Below are 13488 nucleotides of genomic sequence, written 5' to 3' on the forward strand. Positions count from 1 at the left end.
CACATCGGCACCATTCTGTCTGTGTTGCTGCTGTCACTCTTGATGGGTAAACGTGTCTTATCCCATCATCGGGAACAGGAAACCATTCGATCCATTTCAATCCCGGTGGTTGTGAAATCAATCATCATGTCGGAGACTTTACTGGCATGGACCAGAGATTACATGTTAACAATTCGTCTTGATTTCCTGCCACTAAGCCAGTATGGCATCTTACTTGCTACGTTTCCATTAATGCCACAGACGTTTATCTTTTAACCAGTTTGCCATTGTAAAATAAACACACACCTTGTCAAAAATACTAGTCTAATTCTTGTGCGAGGTGCCTTCAGTCTGACGTTAAGCTGACTGGTTTTTGATCTCTACCACCAAGATGCTCTCCCGACGCCATTCCTCCTATTGTGCTGCTCTTGTTTGTCTTGCCATGACTGATCAAAACAGTGCTCTTGAAATCACTTCAAAAATCATTTCGCATTACAATGACACACTACATTGGAGTTGTGAAAATCCACTGTTATTTCTACCCTTTTATTTGATCATTATTGAGAGATTAACTGCCATTAGCTCCACTATACCACTAAGTTTTTCTGGTCTCTGTGGCACTCTTCCACCAGTGCCACTGCTTTTTTTGTTCCTTCGCTGAATTTTTACAGTCGCGTTTGATGTTCATTTAAAACATCATTTCTCAGAACTGCAATTTTTCAATCGAGCAAAATCGCCAGCCTTTTCATTTAAAGTCCCCTATAATGATATCAAAGGGGGAACAAATGAGAGTTTCAGCAGCAGATGAACTGAGATTCTGCCGAGTTATCAATTGTCAGCGTGTGGGGCACATGTGATCATGATGATGATAAGATCCAACAGCGCAACCCAGCAGCTTTCATGCAAACATTCGTTTGGTGTTAGCTGCACAAACTGCACAATTTCCCTTCATTTCACAATCGGTCTTTTTGTTTTTAGCTTTTCTTTTCTTCCTGTAGTTCTCCCTTAATGGTAGTAACTCTGTCTGACGTTCAAAATGCCTACCTTTCTTATACCCCCAAATCGGATTATCTCATTTGTTCGATGTTGGCAGAATAATAAATTCAAAATCGATTGGCTTTTAATTTACAGAGACGTAAATGAATCTCGTTGGTTAAATTTGAATTGTCGTCAAAACAGCAACCAACTCAGGTACCTATTTCACAGCCAAACGTTATATATTTTCAATTTTCCAGTAAACTCTGAGACTGCTCTCGTAAGCTCTCAGTGCAGAACAACATTCTACCTCTCTTAAAGGTACAGCACACACTTTCAACTTCATAACAATTTGGAATTGCACATCAGGTTGTCACTGGCCCACCGCACACAAAACCAGAAATACAGACCTCAAACAAAGGACAGTTATAAGTGGATAAAGGAGCAGTAAAATGTGCCATGTCACAGTCAAAGTGAAACAGGGGATAGAGAAAGATACTGTACTTGCCAGCACACAGAAAATAGTCAAGTATTTTGCAGGAATCTACATCATAGTCATGAGAATGAATTGATCTAATTTTTTTGGATAACATGGTGATGAGGTAGAACTCCATATTACCGCCAAGAGCAGTAGCCTGTAGTGTTTAGTGCAATGCAACACTTCTTCAGACTCTCTCATTCAGTGTAAAATCCATATTTGGCAGTGGGGGAGTAAGGAGCGTTCGAATACAGAGAGCAGAAGTATTCGAATGCAGGGTGTTGCATTTAAAAATTTCCCGTCATCTGGGACCCACCCTGACGCCGATGACTCCCGACTGATCACGACCAATGCGTCCACAATCTCCTCAGCAATCTCCTTCAGAAATCAGGAATGCAGTCCATCTGGTCTCAGTAACTTAATCCCTTCAGACCTTGCAGCTTCCCCGGCATCTACTGGTTATTGTTGGCATTTCATTCACTTCTTCCCTACGTGTCTATTAATTCACATATTTTGTTGTTGTCTTTCATTGTGAAAACTGATGCAAAGTACGTGTTCACCTGCACCATTTCGTTGTTCCCCATTACGTCTTCTCCAGTGCACCAATTTGCACTCTTCTCTCTGTTGTCCCAGGAACCATTCCCTCCGCGGGACCGTGGTGCACTACAGAGGTTAAACAAAGTTCTATAATGTTGGGGAATGTATCTGGGTGGGTTGCGCTTCGGTGGTCAGTGAGGACTTGTTGGGCTGAAGGGCCTGTTTCGACACTGTAAGTAATCTGATCTAATTCCTCATATTCTGTCTGCCTCCCTTTTTAAACAGTGATGTCATATTTGTGTTTTCCAATCAGCTGTGACTACCCTAGAGACCAAAGAATTTTGGAAAAATACCACCAGCGCACTTATTTTTAACACACGTTAATTAGCTCCCACAATCCAACACTCGCTCTTTTGTTATAATGACTGTTCCCAGGTCATCACCAACCGTCATCACTTTGTCAATTACTGGCATGTTATTGATATCCTCCACCGTGAAGACCGACTCAAATGCCTGTTCAATGTCATGGCTATTTCCGCATATCTCATAAGTAAATGCCCCTTATTATCCACGAAAGTGTCAACGTTTACTTTTGCCACTCTTTTTCATTTTATATTTTAATAGAAACTTCTGCTATCGATCTTTATATTCTGTGCTAATTTTAATGCCATGCTCTTTCTCACATTTTCTCTGCATTAAATTCCATTTGCCAACCTTCAGCCCAGCTCTGCATCTTACCTGTGTCCCTATGTAACCTACAATATCTTTCAGCACTATGCACAACTGTACCGAACTTAGTTTCGTCCGCAAATTTACGAACCCCTCCTTCTACGCCCCCATCCAGGTTGTTAATAAAAATGAGAAAAAGCAGTGAGCCCAAAACAGATCGTTGCATTACACCAAAAGCAACTGAATTCCAGGATGACGTTTTCCCATCAAATAACACCCTCTGTCTACTTTCAGCTGGCTAATTTCTAGTCCAAAGCACGAAATCCTCCTCAAGCCCATTTTGTGCAGTCATCTACCATGGCGAAATTTATCAAACGGCTAACTGAAATCCAAACGTGTATTACATGAACGACATTATCCACATCTATCTGTTTAGTCACCTGGCGAGTTTTAACAAGTTTGTAGCTCTCCGGTGTATACCTATCCCTTTAAAAAGCTCAAGTAAACATAATTGAATTTTGGTAACTATCACCAAAGTGCTCACCTACCGCCAAATCTATCACCTTGCCTTGTTCATTACCCGGTACCAAATCTAATTTGGCCTCTCCCCTTGTTGGCCTATTCCATTACACAGTAGTTAAGGAATCTATCGCAGATACCCAATACTCTCCTCATCAAGGCTACCCTGACTGAGCTGCTTCGACCGATCGACATGTTGATTAAAATCCGCATGATAATTGCCATACCATTTTTTCAGGTGTTATTTATGTCTTTGTTTCCTGCCCTCCCCAATGTGATCTTAAAATTTGGAGCCGGTAGACTCCGACAATCAATGACATTTTATTCTTCGAACTTCTAATTTCCTCCCAAATGGATTTAAACTCATTCTCCACAGACCGTATATCATCTGTCAGCATCGGTCTGAGATTGTCCTTGAATGTTTGAGTTACACCACCTTCCTTACCACCATTTCTGTCCTTCCGAATTGTCTCATGCCCGTGAATATTTACCTACCAGTCTTGACTATGCTGTCTCCATGTCTCTGCAATGTCTACTAAATTGTATTCGTTCGTGATAATTTATGCGGTTATATCCCCAACCTTCTTCCGAAAAGTACGAGCATTCAGGTATAGTGCCTTTATGGTCGCTTTCTTACCCATTTATTAACAACATCTCTAATAATATCTTCTACGCTATCCTTTCTTCTTGCTTCTTGCTTCTCCTCACTTGTCCATTTCTTAACTCCCTGCTTAGTACACAAGTGCTCAAATACACCTTCTAGGTGAAGCCACACTTTACCTACACTTTGCACAATCCAGTCGAATAGATTCACTGCTCATATTGTGGTCGCCACTACCTTGGGAAATGAAGTCTGGATTGAATGACCGTTTTGCAGAATACAAAGTTCTATAGCCAAATATGTCCCTGAGCTTCCAGTTGACTGCTCCTTTAGCACAGAACCATGCTTCCTAGCCAACGTCTCTATCTCAGGCTGACTGCAGTGTTCCACCATAGCTCAGCGCATGCAGAAAAAGTAACAGACCATTTTCTGCTTGAGAACCCCGCGACCATCCATACCAATTTCAATCATTTTAGAGGCCTGATGTCTCCCATGTCCTGGCCCCCGACACACCCACCAGGCCTAGTTATAGCACAGCAGCCATTACACAATATTTATGGTTAGTCATAAACAGTCTCCGTGTACAGTTGTTAATGCTCCAAATAAATCACTATCAATTCCTATGTCCAACTGTTAGTCTCTCTCTTTCGGCTCTATCCCGACATCTCGTTCCCTCCTAATTACAGCAACCCCACATATCTTCTGCATATAGACCAAACTTTTCCTGGAAACCATCAATGCTAAGGACGGTGTCACTGGACTGAAAATGTTAACTCCGATTTCTCTTTCCAGCATCTTTTGGTCTTGCCCCTGAGGAAGCTTGATACTGTGCTTGTGTAATGACCCTCTGCACATAAGACACAACTGTGTTAATCCTGAAAAGTTCCCTTGTTGATGAATCCCATTACAATGTGAGGCATTGGCATCGATTTCGTAGGTCAATAAATATAGAAATCATGTGCTTGGATTTGTGCCACAGTTCTGTTCTGGATATGGTAAATAACAGAGAGCTAAATCTCGGTCATGTCAGATGGGAACGGATAGGAATCTCCACAAGAGGTGGAATTAAGTGAATGTTTTTCAGTTAGAGAAAATTCACACCATTTCTCACTGTAATAGACTGTGGCTATCAAAGCAAAATATTTTATAATCACAAAGGCTTAATACAGCTTTTTCGAGTTAAAATATCTGAATGATCTCCTTCCAGTGTGACAGTGCAGTTGTGTCAGCAAATGGGATAACTGAGTGAATCACTTTACTTGTTCAGCAAGCGAACAGTCCTCTTGTGCTAAGGTATAGGGACAGAATGCAGGGCGTGGGATGGAAAGGTTCTGAAGAAGTTTGACATAGGGACTGATGAAGTGTTCGTGGTTCTGAGTGGCTTGAAGTGGGCATATTCCCAATTCAAGACGGACTTGTATCTTATGTTCCTCTCTGTCTCAATGGAGGAAATGTTTTACTTTCCTCTTTGGGTTTGTAGTGGACTAGACAAACGCAGTTCCACTTTTCAGCAAGATTGGGAGAGATAAACCAGAGAATCACACAGCAGTGAGGCTCACATCAGTTAAAGGGAATCTTTTTGAGCAAACCTTGTAGGAGAGAGTTAACTGCCACTTGTCCAGTCAAGGTTTCATCAGGAAGAGTCATCACGGCTTTGTTACAGAATGTCATGCCTAACAGATTGGATTAAATATATTTTATTGGCAACTGATCGGGTTTTTAAACGAGGATAGTGAAGTTGATGTTGTTTGTGTGGATTTCAACATAGCCGTTAACACGACACCACACTGGAGACTGGTAAGTGGATAAAAGTGAAAAGGGATTTAAGGTTCCCTGGCAAGTTGGATCGAAACTTAATTTGGTGGTGATAGGAGACACAGGATGGTGATAGAAGGCTGTTTGTGTGATTGGAACTGGTTTTCAATGGTGTAACACAAGGATGAATGCTGGGTCCCATGCCGTTTGTGAATGTGTGTAAAGAATATAGAACAAATTCGGGGGAAATGAGAAGCAGAGTTGTCGATGATGCGAATATTAGCAAAATGGTTAATAGTGAGGAAGAAGGTCTTAGAATGGAGGAGCTCAGAGATGGTTTTATCAAATGTCAAATTCAGATAGGGGATGTTGAAATTAACCATGAAAAACATGAGGTGATGCACTTTGGAAGTAACACGTCAACGGATTACTCAATGAATGGCTGGACATGAGGAAACCCCAGAGGAACAGAGAGACTTTGCATGTTGGGCAACATATCCGTGAAGGCAGCAGAACATCGTGACAATCACAACTTTATCAGTCAAGGCAAAATTTATAAAAGCAGATGAACTGGTGTCACAAGTAGACAAGATGGTGAAGAAAGTACTTGGCACGCATTTTGTCATTAGTCAGAAAGTCGATTATCCAAGTTGGAATGTCATGTTGTGGCGATATAGAGAATTGGCGAGATCACATTTAGAATACTGCTTGCAGTGATGGTCAACTTCTACAGGAAGGATTTTGTGAAAATTGAAACTGTGCACAAATGAGTTACAAGGATGTTGTGGGGACCTGAGGGCTTGAGTTAAGCGTGGAGATGGGGTAGGCAGGGGCTTTTTCGCTGGAATGTTCCAGGCAGCGCGTAACGTTCTCACGGTTTATAAAATCATGAGGGGCATGGATGGGCAACTGGACTAAATCGTTTGCGCAGGATGGTGAAGTTCAGAACTGGAGGGCACAGGTTTAAGGTGACAGGCACTGAGACACACTAAATAAGGTATAGAGAGTGAGAGAATGATGGTTGATTTCCAAGAGGCATTGCTTCAGCTCAGTCTTCGGTTTTAAAAATAAGCATTTTTTTCGTGAAAGTAGTTTGGTAGTTAAGTCGTGAATGGAACGTTAGGGGTACTAAAATTGAGTGATGTACCAATTAATAAGTGAGTGGGTACAATATTGTACAATGCTCAATGAAATGGAGAATGCCATATTTATAAGGAAGAATCAATAAAGATCTTTTAAATAAAATGTGATGTTGCAGGACTCTGAAATACACACCGAACTGGCTGTGCTGGGTTTATGAGTCACATTGACTTTTCTGCAGGAGCATCAACTGATTCGGAAGGCAAAATGATAATTTTCATCTGTTCAGCAGTGGCGAAGCAAATATATATTCCTCCGTTCCTATCAGCACTTGACAAGGTGAGCATGCATTGCCTGATCGAAACATTCCAGTTCATGAAACTCTTATTTTTCTTTTGAGAAACAGAACGTAGCAGTTATTGAACTGCAGCTTTCTCTTTTCCTTTCCCAATTTTAATATCCAAACATTCAGTTGAACTGACAGGATGCTGAATTCTACAACAATTATTTCTTTTTCTCTCAGATATTCAGCCTCTGCATTTTTCTTTTCTTTAGTGATCTGAATGACCTGATATTTATGGGGAAATGAATGTTGCAGTTTGTCTCGCATGCGACAGAAGAATCAACTGAGTGGTGACAGGTGCATCTTAATGTTCCTATGCAGTTGAGCTGAGGCGGTGTCGAGTTAAATGTGTGGATCCGGAAAAGTACACCTGGTAAGGCAGCATCTTTGGAGTAGGAAAGTCGATGTTTCGAACAGAAGTTCTTCGTCAGGAATGTTGGAAACATTGACACTCCTGGTCCTCCGATGTTGCCTAACCACTGTGCTAACTAGCGGCATCCTTCCTGACTCTAATCTCTCGCATTTGCAATCCTCGCCTTCTCCTCAGGCGGGGTAGTGTTAGATACTGTTCCTAAGATGTAACAACATGTTCATAATGATAGTTTGGATATGCAGTTAGAAGCTCATCACTGATGAAATTCATTCTCCCCCTCTCAATCTGCCAAGCACATGCAGGTCTTGCGCCTCCTTCATTGACATTCCCTGAACACATGACAACTGAAAGAAGAAGGCTTCATCTTCCCCTTGGGCCCTTGATGCCACATGGGATCACCAGTTTCCTCATTCACCCATCCCTCACATTATTCTCGTTTCATGATTCCAACTCAGTATTGCCCTCATAACCTGCACATCACTTTTCCAACCTCGCCGCTCCACCTCCTGTCAGACCTCGTGACTTATTCTCTACCTTTATCGACTCCTCGCATTCACAGCTATCACGCCCCCAAACCCCCGAACCTCCCATTTATCTGTCAGTCCCCACGGCCACAAACCTCATTCCTGATGAAGGGTTTATGCCCGAATCATCAACTCTCCTGCTGCTCGCATGCTGCCTGACCTACTGTGTTTTCTATCACCACACTGTCGGCCCTGAGTTCTCGCATCTGCAGTTCTTACTGTCTCCACGGGGCAGTATTGTGTAAAAGTCACATTAGTGGAAAAGTGCAGTTTCTGTGGCTTTCTAAGTTGTTAATTTAATTTGCTCAATCGGCTCTAGCTGGAGTACTGTGTGCCTTTCTGCAATTATCATTATAGCAGGGATGTGATTGCATTGGAAACGGTGCAGAACAGATTTACCAGGATATTGTCTGTTCGAAGAGTTTCACTTATGAAGATAGTTTGGACGGACTGGGCTCTCACAAAGATGTTCTCTTTTCTAAAAAGAAACGGAGCCGTACTTTTTCTCAAGGATAATGTCTCTTGATATCGTTTTTAACAAAGGCATTTTAAAACAGTTCGGGCTCCAAATCTGATGAAGTGTTACAGAGATGAAAGTGTTCACTGAGAGGCCTTTCGTTTCTCCGTAAACAGCTGAGGCTTAAGGCCAAAGATTTAATGTTTTAGAAATGGAAAAAGAATGTTCATTCTGAAAAGTTGAATTCCGGTTTTTAGATCCTGTAGCAGTGGTGCACTAACTAATAACCTCTCTCCTTCTGCCCTTTTAATTTTTAACTGTAAGCCTCTGTTTCATTTTTACTGTTTTTAAGGTGCTTTTTTTTGGAATTGTTGTGTATTTTCAGAACAGCATAAGTAAGTCTACTTTGGATAGAGTAAGTTCTGTGGGTATCCAATATTCTGTTTTTTGTTTTTCAATCCGTCATTTTGTGAATAATTTTTGTAACTAGTTTACTCGGCTAATTTTTACTGTACGCTTAACGAAAAAAATATAACGTTACGGTCTGGGTTGTCTGCTTAATAACGTTTTGAATGGTTTAGCCTCGTCCATAACAAATTGGGAGGTAGTTGATGGATTAAAAGAGCAACTGATAGGTGCTTGCGTCTTTATTTCGGGTGTTGATTTGGATTAGGGTAGGCAATGCTTGGGAAAGCAATGTCTCAGTTCGGTACAAAGAGTTGTCTTGCTATGGACGATGTAAAGTTGGCAGTTTTACAAAAACATAATTCAGGCCGTGCTTCTGGAATTAGCAGACACACTGGGGTTGTATTTGCCTCTTTCTGTGAGGAAAGGAGAGATCATTCCCGCAGTAGCTCAGCTTTTAACTAAGCTGGAAAATCCATGAGAATCTGTAGAGATGGTTAAACTTTATTTGAAAATGAAGCAGCTTGAGTTAGACTCGAGAGACAAGGCAAGGACACCAGATTTGAAGCAGTTTGAGATATGATTCGAAGTAGAAAGAGGGAAGAAGAGAGATCAGCAGAGCGGAGAGAAAGGGAGACAGGGTTTGGACTTCAGAAATTGGCAATTATTAAAGGAATTCACCTTAAAAGGCTGGAGAGAAAGGCTGAAGATAAGCTTACTGTGGAAGAGCATATTGTTAAAACGGCAATGTTAGCAGCTGAAATGGCTGATTGTTATGAAGTGGTCCATAAAACAGGGATGGGTTTCCAGAATCATTTTAAGTCTGAAGGATAGAAACTGGGGCAAAGAGAAATCCATACGTGGAAAGGGAAAGTTAAATCTCTGTGAAAATCATTAGGATAACTTATCACAGAGGAAATAGGAAACTCTTGAAGGGTACAAGATCTGAGGTTTTCATTGCAATAAAGTAGGCCACATGAAATCAGTGTTGGAGAACTAGGGAAAGCACTGGAAATTCAGATGCAGGGAAACGAAACAAGCCTGGATGTTTTGTTGGCGTGGCAATAGAAAGCACAGTGGAGGGTGGAAAGCTGCATCAGAGTGCACAAGCCGATCAGAGGTTGGTAAGGGGGAAGTGCCACATCTGCTTTAACAATATACCTGCAAAGTTAAAGTTCATTTACCTTGGCCAGGGGTAGCAGATAGAGAGGGAACAATATTGAGGGACACAGGATCGTGCCCGTCTGTGATTCAGAAGGAGGGAGAAACATATACTCCTGACGAACTATGTATACGGGAATTCATGGTGGGACGAAAAGTTGCTCAGTTATGTACAGTGAGGCGAGAGTGGGCAGAAAGAGTGGGGAATTTCTGCTGGGAGGTCTGGACAAACTCTCAGCTCCAAGAATACAATTTGTGCTTGCAAATGATATAGCTCAATCACCGGTAAGCGTGCTGCCTACTCCAGTTGAAAAGCCAGTCGAGATGCAGGCAAGTGCAGCAATGCAGGACGTTTATCAAGGAATTTTCCCAGATTGTGTCTTAACGCGATCACAAAGTCACAAGCTGAAGTAGGACAAATCAAAAGGCACGGATATGGAAGCTGAAATATGATTACAATTTTTTTTTGTCAGGTAGGTGGGACACAGCAGGGGACAAACGTTAAAAATTGCCAGTATATTCAGCTCTACTATACTACTGAGTTACAGCAGAAAGATGAATAATTAAAGCAGTTGGATCAGAAGACATGTACTTGGAAGGAGAGTGAATGCATCCCCATGTGATATTACTTAGCAAATGATATGTTAAGGAGGAAGTGGAGAGCAACACATACTCAAGCAAGTGAGAAATGGGCAGAATTTATTTTTCCAGTAGGGTACAGAAAAGTGGTGCTGCGAGTGCTGCATGTGCCACAAATTGGAGGGTACGTAGACGTGATGAAAATGGAGGCTAAAATACAAAGACATTTTTACGGCCTGGATTGCAGGGGAATGCATTTGAATTTTGCCAGACGTGTCATACATTTCAACTAATAGGAAAACCATGGGAAATAATAAAGCCTGCACTTTTAATATCTATCCCAGCGTTCGACGAATCTTTCTTAAGTGTCTTCATTCATTGTGAGGTTTTCCTACATCCAATAAAAGATGGGAATAAGCATTAATTAACAGAAAAAGGATATATTGAGGAGATTTCCAAATGTTGTTCAATCATGCAATATGACAGCTAAAAGGATAGTGGACGAATTACGGTTTTTTAAAAAACTAGATTAAGACTACCATCAGAGATACAATTAGCTCAAGGGTCAAACTTCACGTCCAAACTTTTCATAGAGTGTTTAGCTAGCTTGGAAATAAAACGATTCAAATCTACTGTGTACAATCCAGAATCACAGGGTGCATTGGAAAGGTGACGTCAATTATTAAAGACTATATTGAGGTTTTATGGTTTGGAGTAGCCAGATTATTTCCATAAGGGAGTTGCGTCAGTGCTGTTTGCGATCTGAGATGTACCAAAAGAATCCACCAAACTAAGTCCATCTGAAACCAATTTTGGGCATAAAGTAAGAGGACCATTAAAATTTATTAAGGAAAAATTAATAAGTCCGATTACAGAGACCACGCATTTGGATGATGTGTCAAATTTTAGAGTTGAACTAAATAATGTTGGGAAGTTGTCGAGACAGTATTTAAAAGTATCACAGCAAATGGTGAAGCAGAAAGTGTATGAGAAATCAAAGAATCACAATTTTGCCGCTGGGACTAATGCAATTATTTAAAATTCATTAATCTGTGAAACTTTAAAGCAAGGTTTAAAATACCTTATCAAATTGAGAGGAAATTGAGTGTGGTTAGCGACTTGATAGGGACTCCAGTCATGAAGGAATCTCACAGAATGTGATGGGATATGCTCTAACTGTATTTTGGCAGAGAACGAACGCAAGAGGAGAATGTGTTTTTGACTACGACGCACTGGGAAGAACCAATGTCAGGGAATTCTGCATTGGAAGTTCCTGAAATAAAATTGGACAATGCAAAAGTTGTCCAAAAAGTTATTCAGTTATCTTCCAGAAGAAAATCGAAAGAGTTATTACTCTTGCATGGGGAGATCTGCTGAAATCTACTGGGAATTAATAATCTAATTGTAGATGATGTAAAGATAGGAGATGCTGTTCTGACTCTGTAACATCCTTGCAGGCATAACCCTTTAAAGTTGTACAAGTTCATAAGGAGATATCACGTATGCTCCAAAATGGCATAACCGAAGTGAGTTTCAATGAATAGAGTTCACCCATCATCATGGTGCCAAAGCCAGAAAAGACCCAACAGTTATGTGTGGACTACCACAAAATCAGTGTTGTTAGAAAGACTGATGCGTATACATATCTGCAGTTGGAGGACTGTGTGGAAAAGATTGGAGGAGCAACTTGCATTTCTTAGTTGGACTTCCTCAAAGGTTACTGGTAGGGAACTTTGACAGAAAGATCAAAGGCAAATTTGTAACGCCAACTGGCCTGCAGAAATTTAAAGTAATGCCGTTTGTACGAAAAACACTTCAGCCACATTTCAGAGGTTAACTGACAGGGTAATTGCCGAATACGCAACTGATTGGTGTATATTGTGCCTGGTGACTTTCAAACTCTCGTGCATTGAATATTTACTGCATTTATCGGGCTTTTTTGATCGAATTCGGAAGTCAAACTGGTTTGTAAACCTAGCTGAAAGTGAATCTGCCAAAGCTCAAGTCACCTTCCTGGGAAACGTCGTTGAACACGGACAAATAGCCCCACGGGATGCGAAATCGAAAGTTACAGGGGACTTTTACACATTGTTGACGAAAAGAGCAGTACTACGGTTCCCCACTTTGAGTGGCTTTTACTGAAAGTTTGTGCTGAATGTTAGCAGTGGGACTACTCCACTCACCGAACTGTTAAAAACAGGCAAGAAATTTCAGTGAACACAAGACTTTCAAAATGTTGTTTTTCTCAGAGCAGAGCTGATTGTGAGGAGACATGATTGACGTGTACGAAATAATGAGGAGCAAGGAATTACAGATTGAAGGAAACATTTGCTCTTGATCGATCACCAGGGTTGGTAGATTTCAGATAAGATGCAGAAAGCTTTGAATAGACTGGTAGGAAAACTTTATCAGTCAGCGGGTAGGAGACTCGAGAACTCACACTCTATAAAGATCAGTTGGACAGTTAACCCTTCATTCTTCTCTGATTCCACTCGCCAAAGAGTTTCGAAAAATGCTCAAAGCAGAGCATCACCGCGAGCAACAGTTATTCGATCGGTGGCTTTATGAAATGGAAAGGTGCCCATAAGTCACCCGCGCGACTATTCGGCTTCCCTCCTGTGATGACGCTGGGACATTGACTCCCATGTTCCGGGGGCATTTAATGAAGGCATTCTCGTTCCTGCAGATGAGGAGCTCACACCTTATTTCGGCTTTTGAAAAATCAATTTTTAAACGGGATTAAAATCTGCGCTGCCGGCGAGCCAGGTAGGATTCGAACCTACAGTCTCCTGATTCGTAGTCGGGCGCGTTATCCATTGCGCCACTGGCCCCATGCACAGCCTGAACGGCCGTAATGTTAATACGGACACGGTTAATAGCAGTCATATTCACCAGTTGAACAAGCAATAAAGATAATCACTGTCACTGCTTCAGTCTAATTTTCATCACCTTTCAAAGCAACGAATTTTCTAAAAAAAAACACAAATGTTCTCATGAAGCTTCCATTCACACTCTGTCTGCTTAGTCATTTAATGGAATGTGATGTGATGAAT

The 13488-nt window shown here is 41.3% G+C and overlaps 1 non-coding gene across 1 annotated transcript; it reads right to left on the minus strand.

Annotated features, from left to right (window-relative positions):
- Positions 1-13193: 13193 nt before the first annotated feature.
- Positions 13194-13266, minus strand: trnar-acg (transfer RNA arginine (anticodon ACG)). Its single transcript has one exon. It is a non-coding gene; the product is annotated as a tRNA-Arg (tRNA).
- Positions 13267-13488: the final 222 nt, after the last annotated feature.

The sequence above is a fragment of the Chiloscyllium plagiosum genome, unplaced genomic scaffold (genome assembly GCF_037043375.1).
Source record: "Chiloscyllium plagiosum isolate Xiang-an unplaced genomic scaffold, Cpla_swu_hap1 HiC_scaffold_51, whole genome shotgun sequence".
Classification (NCBI taxonomy): Eukaryota; Metazoa; Chordata; class Chondrichthyes; order Orectolobiformes; family Hemiscylliidae; genus Chiloscyllium; species Chiloscyllium plagiosum.